General features: G+C 35.2%; 1 long non-coding RNA gene across 3 annotated transcripts; it reads left to right on the top strand.

Annotated features, from left to right (window-relative positions):
- The first annotated feature begins 656 nt into the window (after positions 1–656).
- On the top strand, positions 657–23,586 carry LOC149784750 (uncharacterized). Of its 3 annotated transcripts, none has more exons than XR_016413952.1 (7): positions 657–1,243; positions 1,751–1,872; positions 20,462–21,014; positions 21,865–22,059; positions 22,565–22,722; positions 22,919–23,026; positions 23,478–23,586. It is a non-coding gene; the product is annotated as an uncharacterized LOC149784750 (long non-coding RNA). The 3 variants fall into 3 exon arrangements; XR_016413953.1 differs by having other exon boundaries at positions 661–1,243; positions 20,462–20,588; XR_016413951.1 differs by having other exon boundaries at positions 658–1,243; positions 20,462–22,059.
- The last annotated feature ends 3,109 nt before the right edge of the window (positions 23,587–26,695 follow it).

Genomic DNA, 26,695 nt, shown 5'->3' with positions numbered 1-26,695 from the left:
TGTGTGTGTGTGTGTGTGTGTGTTATTATACCCGTTACATTACTTGCAAAATTTATATGGTGCTGACATTTTCGGCAAGAGGGAGACCAACCGATATTCTGCATATAATTATTTTAATGTTTTTTCAGAGCGAGAGTATTGGGGCCTGATCTGTAATATACTGTTTAATACAAAATACATGATCGTGGGCAGGAATATACAAATTTTGGTCGATATACATGATCGTTGGTATCTTTTCAAACGAGGGCCATGAAATCCTACAGTATTTAAGGCAGGCGATTACGAATTATTTAAACCACGTTTTTCATCTGTCACAGATTTTATAATCATTTTGAAGTGGTTGTTTTATCTCGAGGAAAACGAGCGGTAAGTGTTATACAAAACAAAATCTTAATAGCAATTTGATCACTTTTGCGTCATTTGACAGTAAGAATAGTAATGAATAGAGGATAATTTCTTTTCCTACGTTAGCCCTAATACCTGGTATGTTTCTTAGTGTGGTGCACACACAAAAAAACAACCCCAAAACAACACTAACAACATTTTAGAAAACCCACAAAAACGAGTGCCGTACCGAAGCCACGGGCTAAAATGCTTTTTTATTATTTTTTTTTATTTATAGTATCAATCACAAATTGAAATATATACAGTATTAGCATTGGAAAAGAAAGTTTTCTTTTTGTTATAATTTTTTTTCTCACCCTAGCGAAACACTTTCTGCAAATGACCTTAATAAAGGAAAATAATAAATTAACCTAAACCACGTTGAATGTCGACCGTATCTTTTATTTACACGGCATCATGCGCGGAAGCAAATACCAACTGAACCGGGATTTCAGACAGCAGATGAATTGAGCTTGATTCATTGAACATCATTAGCAATTGTACAATCAAACAGATGCAACAATGAAAAGTGGAACTATGAAAAATCGGGAATGTTAGATTTGCGAAGGATTTATTCCGAATCATTGTCTGCTAATGGAGAATTCGTGTCAGTTGCTGTGTCAGCGATGCCCACACAGCGCGCCGTCCAAATGTGAAGTTGCGTTGTGCTGAAAGACGTAACACTGTGCCATAATTTATCTGATGGCATGTAAAGAAGCTGCTTAAATTATAGTATTTAAAAGTTTCTTCATTTTGTAAGAGCTCAAGAAATTAATTCTGGTTTGAAAGACAAGATGACGGTAAAACTCAGAAGACGTAGCTGTACAGTATCATTGGTGTTGGAGACATCATAATAAAGGTAACTGCGTTAACTTCGCTTTTTGTTTGGTAATTTGTTGGAGATTATATTTTGCTGATCTTATTTGAGCTTGGAGTAGCTTTTACATTCTGAACATTTTTATTTGCACTTATCTGCTTAATATGTATTGCTGGGATATCATATAGAATATGAAGTCAGTATAATGGTACTATATTTTACATATTTGAATGATAAAAGACTGGTAAAAGATATAATGATAAACTACAAAATGAATAATTTGCACATTATCCCAAATATGTTAATTAAAACAAACATTGAATGTAAATTCAGATATAATGAGCAGTTGTAAGAAGTAAGAAATAACATTTTATCCATTGAACCTGTTATGTGTTATCATCATCAGTTTTAAAATAAACACATGGAGACAAGTTTGCTTAAATTCTAAAATTAACACACACACACACACACACACACACATGGTATTTTAATCTAATACAGAAATGGTGACATTGATATATGCAGACCAATAGTTTTTTTCTTCTACAGATATAAATTAAAAAGCCTAATTCTGAGAGTTTCACCTACAACATTCATGATGGGAAAGAGCCACTAATTAAGAGCTGACATATGTGGAAGAAAAATACCATCCATGTTGAAAAGGGCTAGAGGTATTGTGAGAAAACATAATTTATCAATCTTATTTAACATTATTGTTGATATTTTATCTCAACTGGTCAAAAGGCTAAGTGGGTTTATGTAATGGTCCAGAGTGTGTTATTTATTTCACATCCCCTTCTGTCTTTCAACAGTAAGAAATTAGCTACTTTGGAGTCCATAGTTCTGATCAATTTGTTTATATAAAACTTGGTTTTGGGCTTAAATCAACATCTTGGATAAATCTAATAATGAGCAAAATCCAAGTATATACATGTGATCATGTATAAGATTAGTTGAGTTTTTTAACCAGCCTAAAAGCCATACTTCCACAATATAGGCTAAAATCATTAAGTTGTCCTAGATGTTTGATGAGTGTTAACCATTAATAATAATAAGGTGATCTTTCATCTGAGTATGTTACCACCGCATGCAATATTTATACATATAGTGCAGTTTTTACTAAACTTAGAATACATGCTTATATAAATGAGATCTAGATTGAAGAAGTGAACATGCATACAAATACATGAGGTTATAACCACTGCTGCTGATTCTAGTTTGATCATACATGGCCATTGGGCTTATGTAGTCAAGTTTCACAATGATGCTTATTATGAGTGTGATAAAGGTATGGTAATGAAGTGACCTTGCATCTGATTGGCAGAGTTTCTTATGACTTGCACAACAGTGTTTATGATCCAATTTAGATCTGACTTGTTTAATTATTTGCTTGTATGGCTGAGGCTGTAAGCAAAATCTATGCATATTATGTGGTGGTTCTACATCTCACTAGCCATTCTTGCTACTGCTCTTAAAACTATTTCTCATTAATTTTATCAGACTTGGTAAATAGATTTATCTCATCAAGATATAGCAAAAGAGCAATTTTGTAAAAAGAATATTCATTCATATTAAACTCAAATTCTGCATCTGATTGGTTGACCTTGCAAATACTATAAGGGCTCTATTTCTGATAAAAAGATTATTTTGATCTAATGTAGCAGAAATGCTTATATGATCAAAACATTGAACATATTTGATGACAAATAAGAAGTAGTTTTTCATGTAAATTTGATAAACATTGATAAATCGGTTCATATCATTAAAAGCTTGGAAGAGTTTGATTACATGCGAGACCATCACATATTAATCATTCTTTATTTAGAGAATTATTTTTGTCAGGATTTAGTAAAATATGTAAAATCAATATGGACTGGTTTTGTTATGTACAGCAACACTAGTTGTTTACTGAGTACTGAGGGAATTGGAGTAAGGCAAGGGTACATTGCAGTAGGTAACCTGGTTGACTTGATAACAGGATTTTAACACAAACTTTTTTATCAGGAGTCTAGCATACTAACCATTGATTCACTGCAGATCCTGCCCCCATTAGTTACCTTTTAATACATAAAGCATTTGGGTTTTTTATGTCACAAATCCCATAGGGATTAAAATTAACATCATAGGTCTCACTGGATAGTTTCGTATTTTGACATCCCTCTAATTTTTAAGGTAGAAGGCATGAACCTAATTATCACAAGCCTAGCATTTATAAATTCACACGTAAGCTAAATCTATAATGTGGTTCAGATTTACTTTGAGTTAGGCATGGAAATAGGTTGGCTTGTTGGTGACTGCCTGTCACAGTTAGATGAGCATAGGAGATCATATGCGTAACTTAGTCTGCAAATGAGCTGCTGACTTTTATTTGTGTCTGCTACAGAGGTAAATATAAAAAAATCTAGATGGCAGAGGGGTGATGAAAAGTATGCTAATTTGTTATAGTACTACTGAACTTTATTCATGCATAAGGCATATACAGATTCTTTTAGTTGCCTTGTCATAGAAAAATATTGAAAATAGCTATTTCTAGTACAAAATGAATGTAAAATTTAGGAGATGGTGGCAGTGATGGTTCAGTAAAAAAACCAATAGATGCATCAGGAATTAACCTGATTACTGCAGTCAAAATCTCACATGTATGCTTTCTACAAATATCATTAGTTTGTTTTTATTAGTATCTTCATTGTTGGATGAAAATTCACCAGATAAACTGTCCAGTGAGACCATAAAATACACAATTAGAAAATAAAATAAATTTATTCTAGAAAGAAATATTGCATGCAACTCTGTGACACAAATGAAAGTAATGAGAAAACACTTAAACAAATGGCTAACATTATTCATCTGGCTTATATAACTAACAGTTGGCCATTTCACTATGGAGTAGTCAGGTATATCTAATATTCTAAGAACAGAACCTAAACAATAATCTCCAAACCTTTATCAAATCAATTGCATACTTAGGTTTGGAATGTATTACATGGGAATTATGTTAATTTTTAAAAATCAGAATGTACCTCCATCCTTTGACCCTACCAGAACCAAACTAAAAGCTCAAATTTGTGCAGCTGCTTTTGCTCATCACAAACATAATTGGGAGTATAACTGCTAACCCTACCCTCTAACACACATTTAAGATCTTTAGAGTTTTTAAATACAGCCTTCTAATTATACAAGTTTCATTACATTGGTCAATAATTAGTCATATGTGATGACACTTGTAACTAATCAAACCACAGCAACTGAGAGCAGACTAAGCACTGATATTTATATGGTACAGTGGCAATATACAGTCTGTCTGCTGCAACACATGAAACAAACTGGACAAATCTGAAAGCCTTGAATTTGACTTTATTTATCTGTATGGTAGAACAGAACCTGAGTTGAAAAGCTTTTAAAGAAAGACCTTGATATCAAACCTAATAATAACGGCAGGAGTTATATTATGGATAATTAACCATTCTCTCAGTTTCAAACTGGGCATTCCATCCCATGGGGTTCTAAATGTAAACCAAGTGTAACTGATATCCTAATGAACTGCAAAGACCATAGCAGCACAACAGCAGGGGACCAGATATGTCCAGATCCAGAAATCATAGACCAGTTTCAAACTGATAATGAGCCACATAAAAATTACACATCTGCTAGAACTTGTGTGATGAAGATAACTTAAATTGCATTATTATTAATCCTCCTCCTCATTCATCATAACTGAGATGCATCATATATGTTTTATTGTAAAATAGTTTATGCAACGTAATTCAGTGAAGACCTTTACTGACAATTTACCAGTGAACCATTTGTTTCAATGAACATATTTTATGTTGTAACAAGGAGCATCATTTAAACATTATGATACACTTATCATACCTGTATATGAAATCTTAATATTAACACTTATACTTGCAATACTACTACTAATAAAAACACCTGCATTGATAATGTGATTATGTTCAATTGGACTTGTATCTAAATGATCACCAGCTGTATGAAAAGACTTATTTCAATATATAGATATTGGATGGAATACTAGTTACCACAATTGAATAGTCATATGATAAATGATATATTATTTTAAACAATTTATATTTGCAGTGAAACATACTTTTACATTATCTTCCCTTAAATTTCATTTATAGAGCAGTATGCTCTGCATTCATTAAATTACTGAAATGGTTAATACTACAACAACAAATACTGCAACTTCCAGAACCACAAAAATCAAAAGATACAAACAAAACTTCCCTACATGTATCAACAGTTGTCACTTAATAGACAGAACTATGAAGATTTAGGACAGGATGTTAACAAATTAGGTATTCAAGTTAAAAAGAAAAAAATACCAAGTAAGCTTACTACCAAAAAATCAAACAATAACAGTGAATTTTAGTACATTCCCAGGGAACAGAATATATGATTTTTCTTAACTTGATCTGATACATCTTAAATCTATAGAAAATGATTCATATTGCATGACTAAAATATTATGTAAACAAAAATTCCATCACTTTTTTCAGATGGAACATTCATACCCCAACCCATCCTTCTTGATCATAAAGTATGCCAGCATTCCACTATAAGATGGGGAGCTGTAGTGGCTCAGGGGTTAGCTTTCTGGACCTGTGAAATAATGTAGGTTCAAATTCTACCATCGGACCAGCCTGGGTTAGCTACCATGGTGTGTCCTTGGGCAAGGCACTATACTTAAAGTGCCTTGGCACTAAATAACTTACTTGTGTTGGTTTACCATAAAAGGCCAAACCAAACACAAAAAGCAACAACTTTAAAATATGAGTTTTGTCACTACTAAGTAAAGGAAAATCATACTGAAGAAATGTTTTTGTTAATACAGTTTAATGGATCTAAAAAATCTCTTTCTTCTGCAGGAGTTTAAAATGTTAAATTAAAAAGGTCATGGTACACATTGCTTTGTTCGTACACATCAGGCTCCGTAACTCATATCCAGCTAAAAATTTTAGTAGAGTCTGAATAAAAAATATTTTAATCTGGATGATAATATTCTTTCTCCATTCATATATTACACCACCAAGATTGATCCAAATAAGATTACATTTTACTATAACACTGAGGATGAGTATGCCTCTTAACAACTGACAAATGTGGAGAGAATGGAGTTAAACTGAACTTTGATTTCTTTTCAACCATAGCACAAGATGATCATTTATTATGAAAAAACCTGAATAAAGTTGGAGTTCATAACCATGACAGTCTTGATATAATATAAAGTCAATATATTATTGTTGTCTTGAGGTATAGTTCTGTATATTACAATCTCACACAAGATCAGGGTATATTTTAGTACCATACAGTTAATTCAGGATTGTATTAATACCTATTCTGGTGAATGAAAATTAAATAAGATTTACTATTTTGGAACTAGTTGCAATAAAGTTTACTACACAAGAGAAAATATGACTTTACTGTAATATCTAAAATGTAAAATCTGCAAACAGAATACTTGCTTGACTTTACACTTCAACTATATCATAATATTTATTTGAAATGAATTTATACAAATGGCATTAAATTGGGTTTCAGGCTGGTAATGACAACAGTAGTAGTGAATGGGGACGGTCTAGGGACTAGGGGACTTCCATGTTAAAAAGGGTATATCCACTCTGGGGACTATGTAATTTAACATGGGAGAAAAAAAGTATCCATTCTAGGGACAAGGGGAATTTAACATGGGAGAAAAAAAAAAACTATCCACTCTATTGACAAGGGAAATTGAACATGGGGAATAAATCGTGGGACTGTCTAGGGACTAGGAGAAATGTAACAGGGTCGGGACCCTTTTTTAATAATGTCCCGACATGATGGGCCTATGAAAATGGAACAGGCGAAAATTGAAACAGGGAGGGGTCTCTATTTTTTTATTACTTTTTTAAACAAAAAAATAAAAAAGGGGGTAGGCAATTGAAAGTCAAGATCTTTTCGAGAGATAGGAGTGGCCCTGAAAAGGGCCTTTGGTTTTCTTCTTCTTCTAATTTCTTCTATTTCTCCACCAGCTTCTTATTTTCTGTCCTACACTTTTTCTTTTCTTTTCTTTCTTTTCTTCCTCCTTTTTCTTCTTTTTCTCTTCTTTCTGCTTCTCCTTCTCTTCTTTCTTCCTCTTCACATTTTCTTCTTCCTTTTGATTTTTTTCGTTCCATGCTCTCATGCTTATCCTTTCCTCTTCATCCTCCTTGTCCTCCTTTATTTCTTTCAACAGATCACTTATGATTTCCTTTAGTTTTCTTGAATTGTTGATCTCCATCTTCACTCGATAGGGACTATAAGAATAGTGATCCTCGTTTAGGTTAACTAACATTTGCTCCATCATGCCCAAATTGTCCAGGACATCTTGCAATTTTTTTCATTTTATCAAGGTGGTTCGAAGCCATCTTCTTTTTTATTCTTTGTAGAATGGTGCGAATGACGAACGTTGTGGGTTCTTATACGGAAAGCGCGGACATGAAGGAAAACATCCCCCTAAATCCCAAAACTTATATTACCTAGATCACTTAAAACATGCGGACGTGAAGGAAAACATCCCCTACTTTTCTCATTTCATATTATCTACTATTCACATACGCGAAGCAGCAATAAACAAAGCCCAGTAATCTACTATCCACACAAACTTACTTGATCACTTACAAACACAAACACATACACTGACACTAGGAAAAAAGAGTCAGTGTTTATATTCACACTACTCTACATACACACATTGGCAAATGGATTACTATATCTTTTCTAGAGTATTGGGTAGCCCTGAAAAGGGCTGTTTGTTTTGAACTCCAGGGCACCTGGTTAATGGTTGCACCTCCCCGGCCTGGCACCGCAGACGCATCTCCTACTCCAATCACCTTTCACTCTTTTTGCTGGGAGTGCAGAGGCGGAATGAGTGGCTTCAGAATCCCAATCTTCTGTCTCTGGGATTCTGAAATTTCCTTGTTGTGTCTGTGGTACAGCCATTCCTCACTCTTTTTCCTCCTCTTCTTTTTTTCTTCTCTCCTCTTTCATCCTTCCTTCTTCCACTATAGCCTCTGCGGCCAGCTCATTCAGTATGAGCCTGGCATATCCCAGGTGCACATGAAGTTGAAGCAATTTCGCTAGCCTTCTGCTCATTTTGTAGTGTTGATCAATCAACAAGGGTAGCTAGACTGCCTAGCGGTTTTCAATTTATACTAAAAGCGCGGACGTGAAGGAAAACATCCCCAAGACCCAAAACTTATATTACCTAGATCACTTAAAACACGCGGACCTAAAAGAAACACTCACTCACTTTTTATACTACCCATCACTGTGCTAAAAAATTTTCATTAAACAAATAATATACTTTCCACATACCTAATGCAGTCAAATAAAACCCCAAATCTACTATTCCCACACTTCAAACAACAAAAAAACATTATCATAATCTACTATCCACACAAACTTACGTGAGCGCTTACAATCACACACACACACACACACACACACACACACACACACATAAACATATACAATCACACCATAAATGAGTGAGTGTTTATATTCACACTAATCTACATACACACATTGGCAAATCGATTCTTATTTCTTTTCTAGAGATTGGGGTAGCCCTGAAAAGGGCTGTTTTTTTGCTTGCGTGAAGTTGAAGCTAGGGCGATCTTTTATATTCTAAGAATGCTACGTCCTCTGACGATAGGCTTTCTGACAATAGGTCTGCTTCTTCGGAAAGAGAAGAAGAACTCTTTGGTGTCAATACGACAATCGACAAAGCCTCTGTCAGGTTCAGGTTGCTGCTGCTGCTGTTGTTGCTGCTCTCTCTGCTGTTTCTGAAGTCTGTACTTCTCTGTCTATTCATCTTTCTCCCTGTTCATTTCTTCTCTGAAGAGCTCTTCTATCAGGTCTTCAGTGACTTTTAACATTCTCACATTCTCTATCTCTTCCGGCTTCGGTATCAGACTGTGTCTGACCCTATGCAAATTCACATAGGCTTCGTTTAGCTTAGCTAGTCTGGAGCACATCTTCGTAGGCGGATGAGTCGACAATGGATGGTTAGACTGGAAACTCCCCCGGTTTTAATAGTCAAAGCGCGGACGTGAAGGAATACATCTCTACACGGTTTTCTAGTCGGACCGTTCAATGAGTGTCATGGGAGGGATAGTAAGAAGACAAAGAGCATGAATCAAAATTCTTATAGCCAAACAAAAGACAAAGGCATTTTTTCTTTTAAACAACATTTTTTAAGATACCTGTTATTATTGTCAAGAAAAAGGACATTGGTCTCCAGATTGCCCAAAAAAAGAAACAAGAGGAGTCAGAAGAAGAGATGGATTCTTCAGAGGAAGAAGAAGAAGAAGAGGAAGAAAACAGACAGGTGAAGAAAAAGAAACAGGAGAAGAAAAGAAGGGAAGAAAGTGAAGAGGAAGAGGAGGACAAGACTGTGACGGTCAAGAAATTAAAAAAGCAGAGAGAGTGAACAATGAGACAGAAGAAGTCTATGAACTTTATAAAGTGCTCTGTTGTGAATTGTGAATTGTAAATATTTATAAAAGAATAAATTAATTATAAAAGGTAAGTGTCTTTGGGTTTTGATTTTAAAATAAGAACCTACACTCACGCACACTCATACACAGACACGTACTATTGGGTAAAATGATTTTTTTTAGTTATTGGCAATTAAAAGTCTATCTCTTTTCGAGAGACGTGGGTGGCCCTGAAAAGGGCCTTTTTTGGTGCAAGGGGTGAGTTTAAACAATCAACTTTAACTGTCTTAAGCCTTTGCCACGGCCAAGGTCTACTTCTGGACTGCGTACTGTTGATGATGATTTGTTTGAAATCACTAAGGGTGGTACGGTAGGCTTAGTCACAGGGTTGGAGTGTTTAGCTCGGGAAGGTCGTATTCTCTTCGGCCTTAATAAAGAAGTCTGATACATTTGTTTCAGACTTCTTAACTCCGCTAAAATGTCTAACAGTACTGTGACCGTTTGATTTTGACACCCTTGTTTCTTTGCTGCTGCTTCTTCTTCTTCTCGTTTTTTTCTTACCTCTTCTTCTTGCTGCTGTTGCTTAGGAGAAAAGCTTGTTCCGCTTCCGTTTGCTGTTGTATAAATTTCTCCAATTCTTCTTTCTGTCTCTGTCTAAAATTTTCCATGTGCGGTAATGAAGGAGAAGGTGATGAAAGTTCAGGAACAAATTCTTGCGAGGTAAAAAAATCCACAAAATCCCAATTCACCTCTTCTGAAAGTAAGTCTGGGTTCCCTTGGGTAGTCTCCACCGTCGGTGCACCCCAATTGATCGTTTTCTGAGTTTCCGTCATGTTGAAAAACTGTCGCATAGATTGACTGCGCACAGGCGCTAGCGAATCTATATAGACTACGTGACGTCACAGACTGCTCTCTTCGGATTGGATGTGGGCTGACTGAATTTTGTAACACGTGTTTGGATTGGTCAACAAACTCAATCCGTTTCAATCTTTACTCTTCCTATAAATATGTACAGTTCACTGATTCCTTCACCTGTTACTCGGCACCCCAACATGTGGACCGACGTACAATCTTCAACGCTTGTGTCTTCGATGATGTTCCGGACGGACATACCAATGTATGTCCGATCCAACTGGACAGTTATCCACAGGACAGACACCAGCTTGTGGATGCGAAGAATCTATGTGGAGAATCAAGGATGCCTCAAAAGAGTCTTAATCTATGGTCCTACAGTCAGGCGCAGCCTAAGGTCAAGAAGAAGATGTCACAGATGCCCTTTATGTTAAGGGTATATTAACATAAAACCAAAGGCCCTTTTCAGGGCCATTCCTATCTCTCGAAAAGATCTTGACTTTCAATTGCCTACCCCTTTCTTTATTTTTTTGTTTAAAAAAATAAAAAAGACCTGTTTCAATTTTCGCCTGTTCCATTTTCATAGACCCATCAGGTCGGGACCTTATTAAAATAGGGTCCCGACCCTGTTCCATTTCCCCATGTCGCTAGACAGTCCCACGATTTATTCCCCATGTTCAATATCCCTTGTTCCTAGAGTGGATATTTTTTTTCTTCTCCCATGTTAAATTCCCTTTGTCCCTAGAATGGATATTTTTTTTCTCCCATGTTAAATTACATAGTCCCCAGAGTGGATATTTTTTTCTCCGATGTTAAATTTACATAGTCCCCAGAGTGGATATCCCTTTTTAACATGGAAGACCCCCAGTCCCTGAACCATCCCTATTCACTACTAACGGTCAAATTGACTTAAACCCAGGGTGGGCAGCCATGTCACCAATTACCACAAGTGGCAAATTGGCCATGTAAGTTTGGTTCAGTTGTGGCATGGTATGATGTTTTTCACTTCTCATTCACCACACATGTGGCTACATTGAAAAATAGTTTGCCCACCTCAGACTTAGACAACTAGTAAATTATAAAAGAAAAATGTCATTAAATTATGCTTTTCTGGATTGCTATATTAATAAATTACTGTTGACATGAAGTTAGAATATTATGTCAGTGAAGATAACACTCACAGTGACTTTGACATTTTGAGCTTTTTGTGAAGACATTGGAATTATGTGTATGAAGTGCTAGATTAAGTGTGTGTGTGATTTGGGTTTGTTACATTACAAAAAAATGTGATGTAATTTTAAAAAATTAATAGTTTAAAAAAAACTCAATCATATCATGGATTAAGTAATGATTAAATTGTATTGCAAAGATCAAATCAGCAAGGATAATACTCACAATGACTTGGGTATTCTATATCCCTAACAACATTTTTGGTTCTATACTGTATAAGAAATTGAATCATGTATTGCAGCATAAGAACAATTTCTCAGGCATGGAATTAGAGTCTTAAATACAGAAAATCAGTACATACAAAATAAACGTGTTGGTATGTGAAGACAACACTCACTTGACAATATAGCCAAGTTCTTATAACAAATGATATAACTATATGTAGTTCGCTTGTAAAATAAGTTAGGAATGAATATTAATTATATAATGTAGAATAGAGAAAAGCACATTAAATTCCATCAATAAATATTTTGTGCTTAAATAAAATCTTAAACAAAAATGTACAAGTCCAAAATATAGTTCTACAATGTAAGACATGTCGTTTTTGTTTTAGTGCTATGTCTTACTACCCAAATAACGGCCATTATATGAGTTCCAATGTCGATTGACATCGGAACGAGTAGTCCAAGTTTCAGGAATATCTCACACACTTGGCAGCCTATATCGACACTCTTCCACTAATTTATGTGTAATTAATATACTTACAGTACTGTCTTTATCCTGGTGGAGTGAAAATATGACACTAGCAAATGGACACATTTTCATGTTCCACTGACATACATTTGAATTTGTTGCAATGTAACGGTAGTCGAGGTACACCAAAGCATGTTTAAGTAAGTTCATGTGGGGGATATGTTTCTTGAATGAAATGAAACCTTGCTTACAGTTCCAATAGGCAAAACATATTTTTATTTGTTTCATTAAAGAATACTGTTTCAGCTAAACCCGATTTTGGCATTCCTGACTTTCATCGCTTTCCAGCCAACTGAAATGTAGGCCAACAAAACTTGAAAACAGGTCCGGTTCTTTTGTGAGAATTTGAATTTGTTAGAGAAAAGACATCAGGGTAAGTAAAGTCTGACAAAAACATTATAACTTTACTTTGTAGAAATGCATTGTTATTGGTTACCAGTTGTGTGTGATATTTCTGAAAATTTGACTTTCATTACACTGTTAGTCGACATCAAAACGTTCCACACAGCACCCTTCATTAGGCAGTAAGACCCATCAGCCCCCCCAACAAAAATATTGGGTGATGTGTCTTATGTTATCGGACTAGTCCAAAATATTGCTTAAGTTCCTAAACTATATACAGAACAGTAAAAAGCAACTTAAAGGAGACTAGAAATCAAAATTTTCCTTCTACGTATGTAATTCTCTACAGATTTTAATTCGCCTGACATGTTTATAAATTAAATATCGTAAGTGGGTAGTGATTTTATTGCATGGAAGATACCACGATTCCGTAAATTGCCGAGTTTTTCCGAGTTTTAATGAGACGACAGATCACGTGGTACCGTGATGCAATACTAGCCAGTCCTCGAATACAAACATAAACATTGGCGAGCGAGGCAGACGGAAGGAGACCACATTTGGGTTGCACATTCAAAACTTGAATCTGCAGTCTGATATAATAGTTTATGTACTGTACTGGTCGGTGTTAAAAGAATATTTTTAGGCACAGGCCCCGGGCAGGTGACTTAAATAAACTCAAGCCCTGACTGAAATTCCACAAGCCCGGACAATTCATACCTGTCAACTCTCAAGCCGGGAGAAAAACCTCCTAATTTTGGGGGTATTTCCTCATCTACATCTTGATCTCGTAATATCTCTAAATTTTTCGCAGCGAAGTCCCGATAATTACATTATGTCTGTCAATTTTCATTTGTCAGATGAAGAAAAAACCAACCCCAAACCGTTTATAAATAGATATAACGTATGCAATCCACAGTCTAAGCTGCCACACTGCAGACATCGTAGTGATATGACTGAAAAATTGTTAAAGCTACGTTAAAAATTCAAATCACACGCACACACGTCTAAATCCGCCACTGGACGAAATAATTAATATCACACAACATTTTTTTTCTTTTTTGTTTTTCTTCTTCAGTAAATAGAACGTGAAAATTAAACATTATTCAAGTAAATTTCAGATGTTTTTAAACAACTACAACAGTACTATAGTATAACAAAATTAAAAGAATACAATTGTCACCAATTAGCTTAAATGAATGATCACTGTGAAATTTTCTCTGCAAACAAAAATCACATCTCCATTTCCGCCAAAGAAACTCGGCCAGTTAACACCTGACATTCCTCGACCGCATATGTAAAGTTTAATTACCATAATTAAATTAAAAGGAATAAAACAAAATATACCATGCAGTATATGTGGCCCTAAAGAACTAATTGTGAATAAATATTTTGTTCAGCAAACAGTGTTACATGCATCAAGACTTAAACCTGAAGTCCATGGCATCGTAAGTAACAACAAAATAGGCATCGTTTATTTTGGCAATCAATTGCTGGTGCTTACACACACGCACACACACTGTCGAACAGGGTTTCTTTGAAGTATGTCCGAAGGGCAGTCCTTTTCACAAGATCAATGCAAGGATGGAATATGTTCATCAGTCACATCGGCTTTATTGTGATGTGATGTGATTTTGATTTTTAACGTAGCTTTAACAATTTTTCAGTCATATCGCTACGATGTCTGCAATGTGGCAGTTTATAGTGATGTCTAGCACTGGGGCATCATGCCGCAGACATGTAGCATGATGTCCCACCCAGTCACATTATCCTGACACCAGGCCGACCAGTCCTAACACTAACCTCTTAATGCTGAACGCCAAGCGAGGCAACTGTTAGTACCATTTTAAAAGTCTTTCGTATGACTCGGCCGGGGATCGAACCCACGACCTCCCGCATCCGAGGCGGACGCTCTAACCACTAGGCCACCGGAACGGTCACATCGGCTTTATTGTTTGCGTACTTAAATCAAAACTTTAGCTATTTTGCAATTTAGCCAGAGCTGACCAGAATATGCAAAATGGGCTTGTCCTGGGAGAATAATAAGGCGTATCACATGGAGAAAAGGTACGTCCCATGGGCGCTCGCACATTGGGGCAAGGGGTTGGGTCAATAGTCCCCCCCCCCCAGTTTCTATTGTCAGCCATTTATTGTGAAACTTTGACCTCTTTTCTTTTAATCGCTGTTATTTAAACTGCCCAAGGAATAATTTTATATCAGTTCCAATCATTACAGATTACCGTTTATACATACTACATGTATACAATGATTTTTTTTTAAATTTGTAATTTTTATAAGATTACTGAAAATTGTGTTTTCTCGAAACACGACAGGTTTAGAATATTATTTTTGGCAAAGCCTCCATTTGATTAAAATCAAATCTAAATTTCACCTTGGACAGTATTGATTTGATTTAGATTGTGCCGTGTTAAGGCATGCATGTCAACATCTTGAAAATACATTTACTAACTTCACCAGCGCGATCAAAGTTTCCTCAGGCAAACAATTTTTGTTTCGACAAGCCTGACGGGCACCTCATTTTGAATACAGGATGGGCCGGAACTAAAACCAGAGGGACCCAGGGTGTCGGGCTATCCGATTTATTTTTAGCACTGCTGGTGTAGATAAAAGATCTGTGAATTGATTGTTGCATTTTGTGGTCACTTACTCGGCCTTCTGCCTATTTTCGTAACTCGCACGTTCAACACTTTTCCCAGGATTTAAAATATTCAACGTTATGTCTGGAACAGAGCCAACCTTTTGTCTAAGCCTAGCATTTGCGTATCCTTGAGCTGCCATTTTTTCAGAATCCCTGTCGTAACAGTTCTTTGAGAAATGTAACGAGCACATAGTGCTGTATGGTGTTGCTTTGAAATCGACTCGTCTGTAATAATGTATCCATTCTTTCAGTATGCCTTTATCTTTCGGAAAAGAAAACAAAAATGTTGTCTACTGGCTTTTCTTAATGTTTTATTACACCCGTAAGCAACGCAAAACGGTATTGTCTTTTACTCTGGCAACTCCCACTTGGGCTGCTGGAGTCGCTACTATGACGTCACATCCCGAAAGTAACCGAATAGGCGCGGAAATTTTGCATACGAGGTCACGGAAATTCAGCTCCTGGAAGATAGGCCAATATTTTAATATTGGCATTTCGGTCGCAGATGATACTTCAGAATAAGTTTTACTGCTATAGTACCTTTATTATTATCCAATATTTCCATTGGTTTCTGGTCTCCTTTAAAGAAAATAAATAACTTTTTAAAAAAAACTCATAGTAATTGCAGTATTAGTTAGAAAGCTGCTGAGCTCTCTTCATGCATGCAGCCCACAACACCTTATATACTTATGACATATTGCATAAAAACCCCAGCTTGTTAGAACCTTTAAACAAACATGGGACTTAGTATCGCAAAAGTACATTTAGTAAATCTGCACAATAATTATATTAAAAAAAATATCAACTTAATAGTTTACACATTAGTACCTAATGATTATATAGCCAAGAAGTAAAAAAGTTGATTTCTCGTTGTACATGCCATGTTTACTGCTGCTGCTCATAGCAAGGGTTTGAAACCTGTGTTAAGCTATGCACTTTTACAGTATCATCGAGATACACCACAGGACAAGATTAGTTAGCATGTGTTTGTATCAAGTGAAATAAAACAGAGAAAATCAAAACTTAAACACATTGACATACAGAAACTTAATATTGGTATAAACACATTGAGTATATATGTATAAGTCTGAAATGGTTAATTAAAAATAGTTATTAGTCAAATTATCAAGGATGCCAGTTACTAGCTTTGATACTCCGTTTTTGTTAACTGAAAACATGTAGACTCAAGCCACATCTATAATGATAATTTCTGGCACTTTCAAGGCTGATATTGCCCTTTAATTAAAACCTGCAAAAATTTTTGACAATTTTATCTGCACACATTGCTGTACATTTTATATACATCTGACTTGCCAGTATTTCTCCCAGCCATTGAGCTACCATTGGCAGAGGAGATCTTTTTGCGAAAAATATTTCCAGATCAAATCCTGTATGGTGACTTGTAAATCGACATGGAATAGCACAACCCTAGCACAAATATTACTACCCTACTTTGTGGAGACATTGAGGCTATGGCATTGTAGCTACTCAACCTTCTGTCCTATGACCATTTTGAATTTTGCGCTAGATATGGCTATTACCAAATACCGGTGTCTAAACAGTACATAGGTGCTTTCTGGAAAGATTTGCATGCAGTAAGATTGCAAATCAGATCCACAATATTTCCATCAATATAAACACAGATTGGGGTGGGGGTGCCATTGAAATATTTTCTACATATTTAAACAGGTTTTCAATGAATTGTTGCTTTGTGTTTTTATCAGCAGGTATTTATGCATTTATAAAATGAGTGTCCTCTATCACAATATTTATCAATCTCCCTGCAAAAAAGTTTCCCTTGCTTTTTTGCTCCCAAGTTACTCCCATTTTATTCTTGATAAAAGTAGCTACCCCTCCCCTTACATCTCCTTATAATCATTCACAATTATAACCCCATTTAATTTTTCCTCACATAAAGTTATTAGTTCTTTAGTCAACTTATTATGTGTTTCTTGTATGAAAATCATATCATAATTTGTCTTGTTGTTTAGTTTAATTATTTTTTCCCTATTTATTCAGTTTAAATTTGCTGAGGCTATATGGACGTTTTTTATATCCATTTTCGCCTCTCCACCAGGTTGTCGCATTTTTGGTTATACATTAAGTATTATTGGTTTTAATTTAGAATTGAAATATCACCTAGGGGATCAAATAGTAATTTATTAGTCAACATGTAGACCCACTCCATGACCTTCTTGAATCTGTAACCCAGAAATTCCGATTAACTATGCATCTTTTAGAATCATACAATACATTATATAAAATATGGTAATGTATACCTTAAAACAATACTGCATTTTAATCCAAGTTTCCAATTTTGCAAGAAGTTGTCCCGCACATACAAAATCATCTGCTACCCAATATGTAAACTTGTCGCTAGAACATAAATTCTCAAAAAATTCCCCAGCATATAGTCTGTTTCTAAATTCTTTAGTAATTTTCCCCCATCAACAAGACGTAAACACATTGCATCATATTTCATTGTTGTTTCTTTTCCACATAGTAGCTTATTTTTTTATAAAATGTTAAACTTTACTAATCTTTTTTCAAGATCACTTTAGTTTGCAAAAGTATATCTTGTAATTTATTGGCATTCTACATTGAATTTTGTAAACTAGCTTTAAACCTGACCTAATTACTCAACTTAACTGCTGACAGAAACAGTCTACAGTAAATGTATTTCACTTCTATAGCTCGATGGATAAACATTACATCTTTTAAAGCTGTGCACAGAATAGGCCGACATATCACGAGTCAGGAAAACATGGGGGTGGTATCCCATGTGTCCAAAATTAATATCATTTTGAATAGAAAATTCTAGTGACAATTGCCTCTTTTCAAATGGTAAGCATTGCTTTATTTTATTTTCGTCAATCTGTCAAATTCGGTATGCATTTTGCTTTAATATTTGAGATGGAAACCTTAGGTGCATAGAAATGTCAAACAGCATTGTACATCATGGATGGTGTTCAGCATAATTTTATGATCATAAAACAAAATCCCATTGTTTTAGTTATGGCCACTGATTTAAAAAATATTCATCCAAGCTAAATATAATAATAATAATATAAGGACTTTGTATAGCGCCTACTCTTTAGAAGCTCTAAGCGCTTTGCAACATTAGACAACATAAAAACATACACAATGATATGATTACAAAAACAAACACCATGAAATTAGAAAACATAAAAAACATGCTGAGAATATTTAAGGTAGTTAACATTATTAAGACATTAAGTTTGTTTTTGCAGTCGAATAAGTAGTTTTGAGAGCACTCTTGAATGGGATCACTGCGTCTTTGTGTCTAAGTTCAGTGGGCAATTCATTCCATGTTGCTGGGCCCTGGTATGCAAAAGAATGCTGTCCATGTGACTTTGTTTTCGTAGTGAGAATAATGAGTATATGATTGTCGAAAGAGGAGTGTAAGTATCTTGCTGGTGTGTACACATAGGTGAGGTCGGATAGGTATGTTGGACTAGAGTCTGTCAGTGAAACGTAGCACAGAGAACAAATGTTGTGTTTGATTCTGGATCGAATGGATAGCCAGTGTTGGGTACAGAGCAGCGGGGAGGTGTGCTCTGATTCTGGCACTCTAAGTATGATCCAAGCAGCTATGTTTTGAACTTTTTGAAGTCTCTGCAGTAGATATTAAGATGAACCAGACAGAATTGAGTTACCGTAGTCCAGTCTTGAAAGTAGTAATGAACACAAGTGTTTTAGTGGCATCAGCTGAAAGATATCTGAGAATGGAGCTGATGTGTCAAAGCTCAAGATATGCAGCCTTGCATATGTTCATGACATGTTGGTGCAATGTGAGAGTACTGTCCAGAGTAACACCTAGGTTTTGTACTGATTGTGTGAATTTAATGTTGGTGTTGCTGATATTTATTGTGCGAGGTATAGGATGTGAATGAGAAAGTCTTTGTGTTGTAATCAGAATGGCCTCAGTTTTATCATCATTCATCTGCAGCTTGTTACAAGTCATCCATGATTTCACATCAGAAATGCACATCTCTACACCTTGGATGGTAGCATCAACTTCAGTTGGGTGGCTAGATTTGTATATTTGGGTGTCATCACTGTACAATTGGTGAGACACTGGATGATGATCTATGACACTTGAGAGCAGCTGAGTGTATAGAGTGTAGAGAACAGGTCCAAGAACAGACCCCTGTGGAACACCACAACATTGATCAACTGGGCTGGAGTGTAATCTATTTGCAGACAGAATTTGTGTCCTGTGGCAAGGGCGATATGCAGATTGTACATTGCTAAAAAGACTGTTTGAATTCAGACAAGATACAAGCTGGGATTGAACAACCTTTTCTAAGATTTTTTATATGAATTAGAGATTAGAAACCGGGCAGTAGTTCTTTAAATCATTATGGTGTAGTGTTAGTTTCTTCAGCAGAGGTTTTACAATGGGAGTTTTGAAAAATGATGGAAATTATGCTGATGAGAGAGAGGTATTAATAACATCAGTTAGTGAAGGCAATACTGGATCTAAGCACTCAAGCAGCAGTAATGTTGGAATTGGATCAAGTTCACATGACTTTGGTGCACTCTAGGATGATTACTTAAAAATGCATTTATTGGTAGTGAGAGACTAAATACATGACTTGATACTTGTGTTTAGCATTAATTGGAAAGCTGAAGATTAGTAACCTTTTGACATACATATCTTAATTGTACCATTTAATTTACAAAATTCAATGTAATTTGCATTGGTAAAATGTGTAGCACAAGAAAAGTCATTATGAATCAGAGATAAATCATATCTTTGTTTTGTCTGGAGCTTGACTAATTTATTGCACATTTCTGTACACTATTTTGTCTTTAATCCAGAATTATTCACTGCATTCGGATGCATTTCATGGTGAAAATTCACCAGCTGGATTTAAAAGTGGTGAATATTGCTAGCGATTGTTCTGCAAACCCTGTATGTCACAAGGAGTCAGTGTATTCAAGGACTCATACAGTATTTACAAGTTCTCATTGATATTTCAGATGAAAATGAAGAACTGAAAAAAAGACGAAAATCTCAAGTGGAAACCTTTCTGGTCAGCCATCTCATCCAAAACCTCCTGAAATGGAGAGTATTTTGCAGACTCCAAGATTTCCTCTTATACTGCTGGTATGTTCTATTTAGTTTATCTGGTCTCTTTTTATCAATTGCTTTTATACCATGCCACAATTGGAAATTCCTTATCAAAAGTATGTATAAATTTCATCATTTTTCTGTCTGTTTAATAAGATGTGTTTAAGAGTACTTACTTACTCATGATGCTGTATATATGAGATTAGATGTTTTGTTAAAAAAGAATGCATTTTGTGATATATTGTATCACTGCCTTATATGCAGTGGTCATTGCAACCAATATGCATTTTGTTTACATGCCAAAAAATCCAGTCTGATTTCTTTGTTTCTTTTTTACTGCAATTAAGGAGTAGTGATTATTTTTGTACATAGCTGCATCCAGAAGGACAACACCATCACCATCCCCATCCACTCTGGAGTGGAGAATATAAAGATTTCTCTCTGCCAATTCCTCTGCAAGTAGTATGTATTGAGGATGGAAAAAAATGTACATTATAGAATAATGAAACAAATACTACAGGTGTTGACTTTTATATAATCTCTTATTTCATTTACAGCTCTCTAAATACGAGTAAGTCAATTATACACTGTATTTATGAATTTAATTCTCATCTAAGGTAGTAGAACTGTTTTATGTTTGACAAAATTTGGGTAATTTGTGGCAGTACACTAAAAACACATTTTGTAGCATTTAAAAATGCTTATGTTCAATGCACGTAAAACTCATTGGTTTGTTGTCAGTTCAGTTGATAATAATCTTGTCATCTTGTAGACATTTTGAATGTTAGTGTTCAATGCTAAGGTCATATACATTGAGTCAACATCAAAATTTGTTTGCAAAATGGAAGATTATGACATGAAAGCACAAGCTCTTGTACCTTAGATACTGTTATTTCAGAACATTGTGAGATGTTAATTAATTAAATTATAGGTCATAAAACATACTGTTCAAGACTTATTTGTGCAAATAAACAATGAATTGTTTTTCATTGATGTGTCGACTGTTCATCATTCCATTGGTTTTTTTATTTTTCTTTCTTATGTATACCATTGTCTTCTGTAAGTCAGACGCCTAAACCATCTACATTGAATGCAGACTTTACAGACACCAGCAGTGAAACAACATATCCACGGAATAAAAAAATAAAGGATTATAGGGAAAAGTTTTCACATAAACTGTACAAAAACCATGTATTTCATTCAATAAATATTTTTCATTGTTAAACCCATGTTCACTGTACAGATCTTTATAAGGAGTTTATAATAATGATCTTGATCTTTCAAAACTAATTTCATCACAAATCTCTTAGAGATTTCCAGTTCAATGTACTTATGAAACTGGACACAAATATTGAGAATTTGTTGGAGCAGCTGGCCCTCCAAGTTCATACACAAGGTCCAGACAGAATATAGAGAAGAAATTCTTGCAATGCCATGTGATTCAGTGGAGGAACTAGAGGGCCTTTGCCAGAGGTTGGAGGAGAATCCCAAACTCTCCAAGAAGATGGTAAATTGGGGCCTTATTTTCTATTTAAAAAAACTGTTATAACCTTTATTTGCTGTTGTGAACCTCAATATGCATTATGCAGGTTCTGCGGTGCCTGTATAATTATTTTTGGGGGTGGGGTGAACATGTAGTGGTCAGCTGTTTTGTCTTACGGATGTAGGCCAAAATATGTTTAGAGATGAACATGTAACAGGTATTTTACTACATATACACTATTATGTATTATGTGGCTACTTTAATTCAATCCCTGAGTGAATGTCATTTATGAAGTTAATAGATTCACGGTAGTTAATTTGGTTTATAATTGCTGTTAGTACATTGTGTTGCATAGTTAATGTTATCAAATTTTTTCAAGTTAGAGAAATTAAATTTGCTTGCAAAACCATGGCAAAAAGTAACTATATACAAGCATATTTTGTCACATCGATCATGAAATACTACTACCAATAATAATATCAAAATCAAAAAATAGTAATATTATTATTATTATTATTATTATTTTCAGATATGTTACTTGAGCTCCCTTGGCAGATTTACAATTGAGGATAGTGTCTGCAGGATGATGAAAAAGCTTAAAACAAAAAGACTGGCCAGAGTATAATCCAAAGGGACATAAAGGGAAAAAAGCATTTCAAGAGCTTGTGATATGTCAGATTTTGATAAGTAAGTATGGCTTGATTTAAATTGTGTTTTTCATGTGACTTGCCAGAGATTTTTAAATGAATTGATAAAGTAACTTGAGACCACATTTCAAAGTACATGTTTTAAAAATATTCCATTGATTATTGCTGGCATTTAGAAAAATGCAATGCATCCTTTGTTGTGAAACTTATTTTAAAACATTATATTACTCTTGCAGAAGCCTGCTTGAAAAATAATGGCAAAGCAAAGGCAAATGGAATGGAAGAGGCCATATCAGAGACCCTCAAATATGCACCCAGCCAACGCAGAATGATAAAAAAACAAGGTAATCCAAATGACTCTTATTTCATCAATATTGGATTCAGTTTCGCTTTTAAAGAACAGTATTTGCAAAGCGGATGCATTTCTAAACTGATAACAAAATCAGCTTATCATATTGCCCAGGACTATCAGAACTAGAGTCCAGCTAACTACAATATACATATATCTTGTCTGATCGGACAAGTGCCTCCATTTGGAATTTTTATTCACATGAAATATTTGGATGAAATAAATTCATCTTTGTGCAAATTGATTGCACCATCCACTTGCCAGAAATGACAAGTAAGTGCAAAGTTATCTGGTATCATGGCTTAACGATAGTAAGGGAAGCACAAGTGCAGTGAAGAAAATTTCATACATTTTTATAATGCTGATTAACATGACTTCTGCATATTTAACTAGTGCTGAGATGATATGACTTTATTTAAGCATTACAATTTTGTTTTAATTTGCAGGTGCCTGAGCAGAAGAAGTAATAGATAAACTTTACAGTGGAGTTGGAGACTGAATCTGATTCATAATCTTAATTAAATCTAGAAAATAAACATTAAAGTCATATTAAAATATATGTTGTATTGTTTCCTTCTTTCATTTTTCTCTTAAAAACAAATGTCTGAACCTTTAGTCTGTAAATTCAGTGGATTCCTTATCAGCCCGTCTACTTTTACTTTACACCATGCTGCTTTAAAAAAAAATGAATTATCCCCATTAGGGTAGGTCCCCCCAACCCCCCACCCTACTTTGTCAACTTACCTGCCACATTTAAATCTAATGGAAGGCCCTGCTGTAAAGCCTGTTAGTAAAACTACCTAACAAGAGGATTTCATACATTTGCAACTCCTAGATGGATGGTAATGTTTTCATTTTTGTAATGTAGATTTGGACATTCTTGCCACCAGTATGTAATATGTGTTTCAGAAACACAAGCAGTTTTCATCAGATTTGCATATAGGTTTTATATGTTGTGAGTATGCTGTAGGAAGTTTTTTTTAATAACATTATACAGCATTCCAGCAAGTTCACCAAATCACATTGCCACAACGTTGTATGACGTTGCCACAATCTTATGGCAATGTTATTTCAACATGTAACTGTTAGCTCTGTTACACCTCTCCATGACCATGACACTGACAGCCTGGAAGAGGACCCCTCCCACAGACTATTATGAAAGCAAGTTCAATTACAAATTTTATTAAATCTCTCTAGGTCTTCATTGCTTTCATGGCCAAATACATGGAAATGGAGGAAAATGAGGGAAGATCATATGATCTGAAGCCAGTGGAAATGGCAGAAAAGTGTCTGTATTGTTCACCAACTACACCTTGTTCTTACAAAATGTGGCTGATACACATTCCCATGATGATGTCACTGACAGCCATCAGTGAGGAATGCCCCAACAAGCATAATACAAATTGCTTCCATTGTAATTGTTACAATTCCATTCTGACCGCTCCGGTGTCCTAGTGGTTAGAGCGTCCGCCTCAGAAGCGGGAGGTCATGGGTTCAAACCCCGGCCAAGTCATAACAAAGACTTACAAATATGGTATTAACAGCTGCCTCGCTAGACGCACAGCATTAAGAAGCTAGTGTTAGGACTGATCGGCCTGGTGTCAGGATAATGTGACTGGGTGCAACATCATACTACATGTTTGCAGCATGATGCCCCAGTGCTATACATCACTATAAACTGCCACACTGCAGACATCGTAGCAATATCACTGAAAAATTATTCAAGCTACGTTAAAAATCCAATCACACACACACAATTCCATTCTACGATCCAGAACCAACACTAATTCCATACTACAGTTCTTGCATTTCAATCCAATTTTGCTTTTGAAATGTAGTGCCACTTGATTCATTATTATTCCTGTCTACAACTGAAAAATATCTATATAAAAAAACGTGTAACTGTGTTTTATGCAAGGGCATGGACATGCACAAAAACTTGCACCTGAAGCTTGAATAAAACCCCAACTGTGTATAAGTCTTTAGCCATCGATTACCCCAGGTTGGGGATAAATTCCGACCATGGCGATTTATTATATATCCATTGACTGCTCCAGCTTGAGGGCAAAATCCAAACACATCCCTAAAAAGATAACAAGTATAACGGCTCTTTACCTTCTGTAAATGCCACTTGAGCTTCCTGATGCTGTTGTATCTGCCATTTGACAATCACGAACGTGGATATATTTCTTAATTGCCTCTAGTTGTTGAGCTAGTTTAGCTGTATGAAATTCCTTTGCGCAGACTCACTCATTATTAATATTACAACAGTGATTTAATTACACATCACCTGTCAGCACACCAATGATAAGTCAGTTATTTTATAACACACCAACAAGCTTGCCCCTTGCACCCCCCCCCTTTTTATTTGGGCACCTGTGGACATGAATCTGCAAGGCTCAAATTGTCATTTTTAATATAAGATCTCAACATTTTTAAGGCCTTAATTTTAAAGATATCCTCAAAACCCCCAAAAGGTTATCAACTGGGTCACCAGCCTTCGTTTAGAGTAACAGCAAGTATATATATATATATATATATATATATATATATAGGTCAAAGGAAACACAATAAAAATGTTTGATTTAACAATGACATATTTGCCTCAGGTCTGTGATCCTGAAGTGAATATTAACTGTCCATTTATTTTCTTGGCTTTTCTTTACTAGGAAATTGATAATAGAGATTTCTGCGATGGTGAAGGCAATATAAAAATTGGTTACTATAACATACTTTTTACGCCATGTTTGAAAAAATAAATCCAATGGAAAGGTTATAGTCTGAAAATCTTCATTAAATTAAGTTAATAAAGGGGAAAAAAACTTGAAGAGTTCACAAATATTTTTCAGTGCTGAATAAAGATATAACACTTTCTGCTGTGATTTTAATAGTTTCTGACAGCATGAAAAATTTCTAGAACTGTAATGTATAAATGTTCTCAAAAGATTATGTTAATATGGGGAAAAATCTGTTATGAAATAAACCGACAAGATCTTGTATGAATTCATGTTATCTTTAAATATGATATTTGTGTGAAAATATCTGGAAGAAAAAACAAGATGGTGCCACTCACACATACAATGTGGTTGCCACAGTGGCCATATTAAGAAACTTTTTATCGCTACTTGTGAATGGATAATTGTGTCAGCGTGTCAACATATGTACAAAATACTTATGTTGATGTCTAGCAGGTCCTGAATGAGAATTATAGTGCTGTACAGACATCCTATAAGGCCACCAATGTGGCCATCCTGAAAATCTTGTTATCACTACTTCTCCTGAATGAATCGTCATATCAGTGAAAGACTTCTTATGTCTAGTTGGACGTAAATGAAAATAGTGCCAATCTAACCTCCAATATGGCTGTTTTAATGGGCATCTGGAATACCTTCCTTGCTACTTCTCCTAGATGGCTGGTCATTTTGACATTGTGCTTTCACTAGATGACCTATTTGATGTCTAGTTGGCCGTAAATGGAACTATGCTTATGGTTTTGATGTCTAGTTGGTCCTAAATGTGGTTTTTGCTGCTCATAAACTTCTAATGGTATTATAGTTGGTTCCTTAATGAAACTACTGTACAAAATTAACAGGCCTTCTCGCTTTCTACCAAGTTTGGATACAATTATCTTTACCAGCTAGGATTTCTTGATCCTCTTTTTTTA

Source organism: Sinohyriopsis cumingii, chromosome 14 (assembly GCF_028554795.1).
Source record: "Sinohyriopsis cumingii isolate HCF-2022 chromosome 14, ASM2855479v2, whole genome shotgun sequence".
In the NCBI taxonomy this organism is placed as follows: Eukaryota; Metazoa; Mollusca; class Bivalvia; order Unionida; family Unionidae; genus Sinohyriopsis; species Sinohyriopsis cumingii.
Note: the sequence above shows the minus strand (reverse complement) of the source record. Positions and strands in the feature narration are given on the sequence as shown.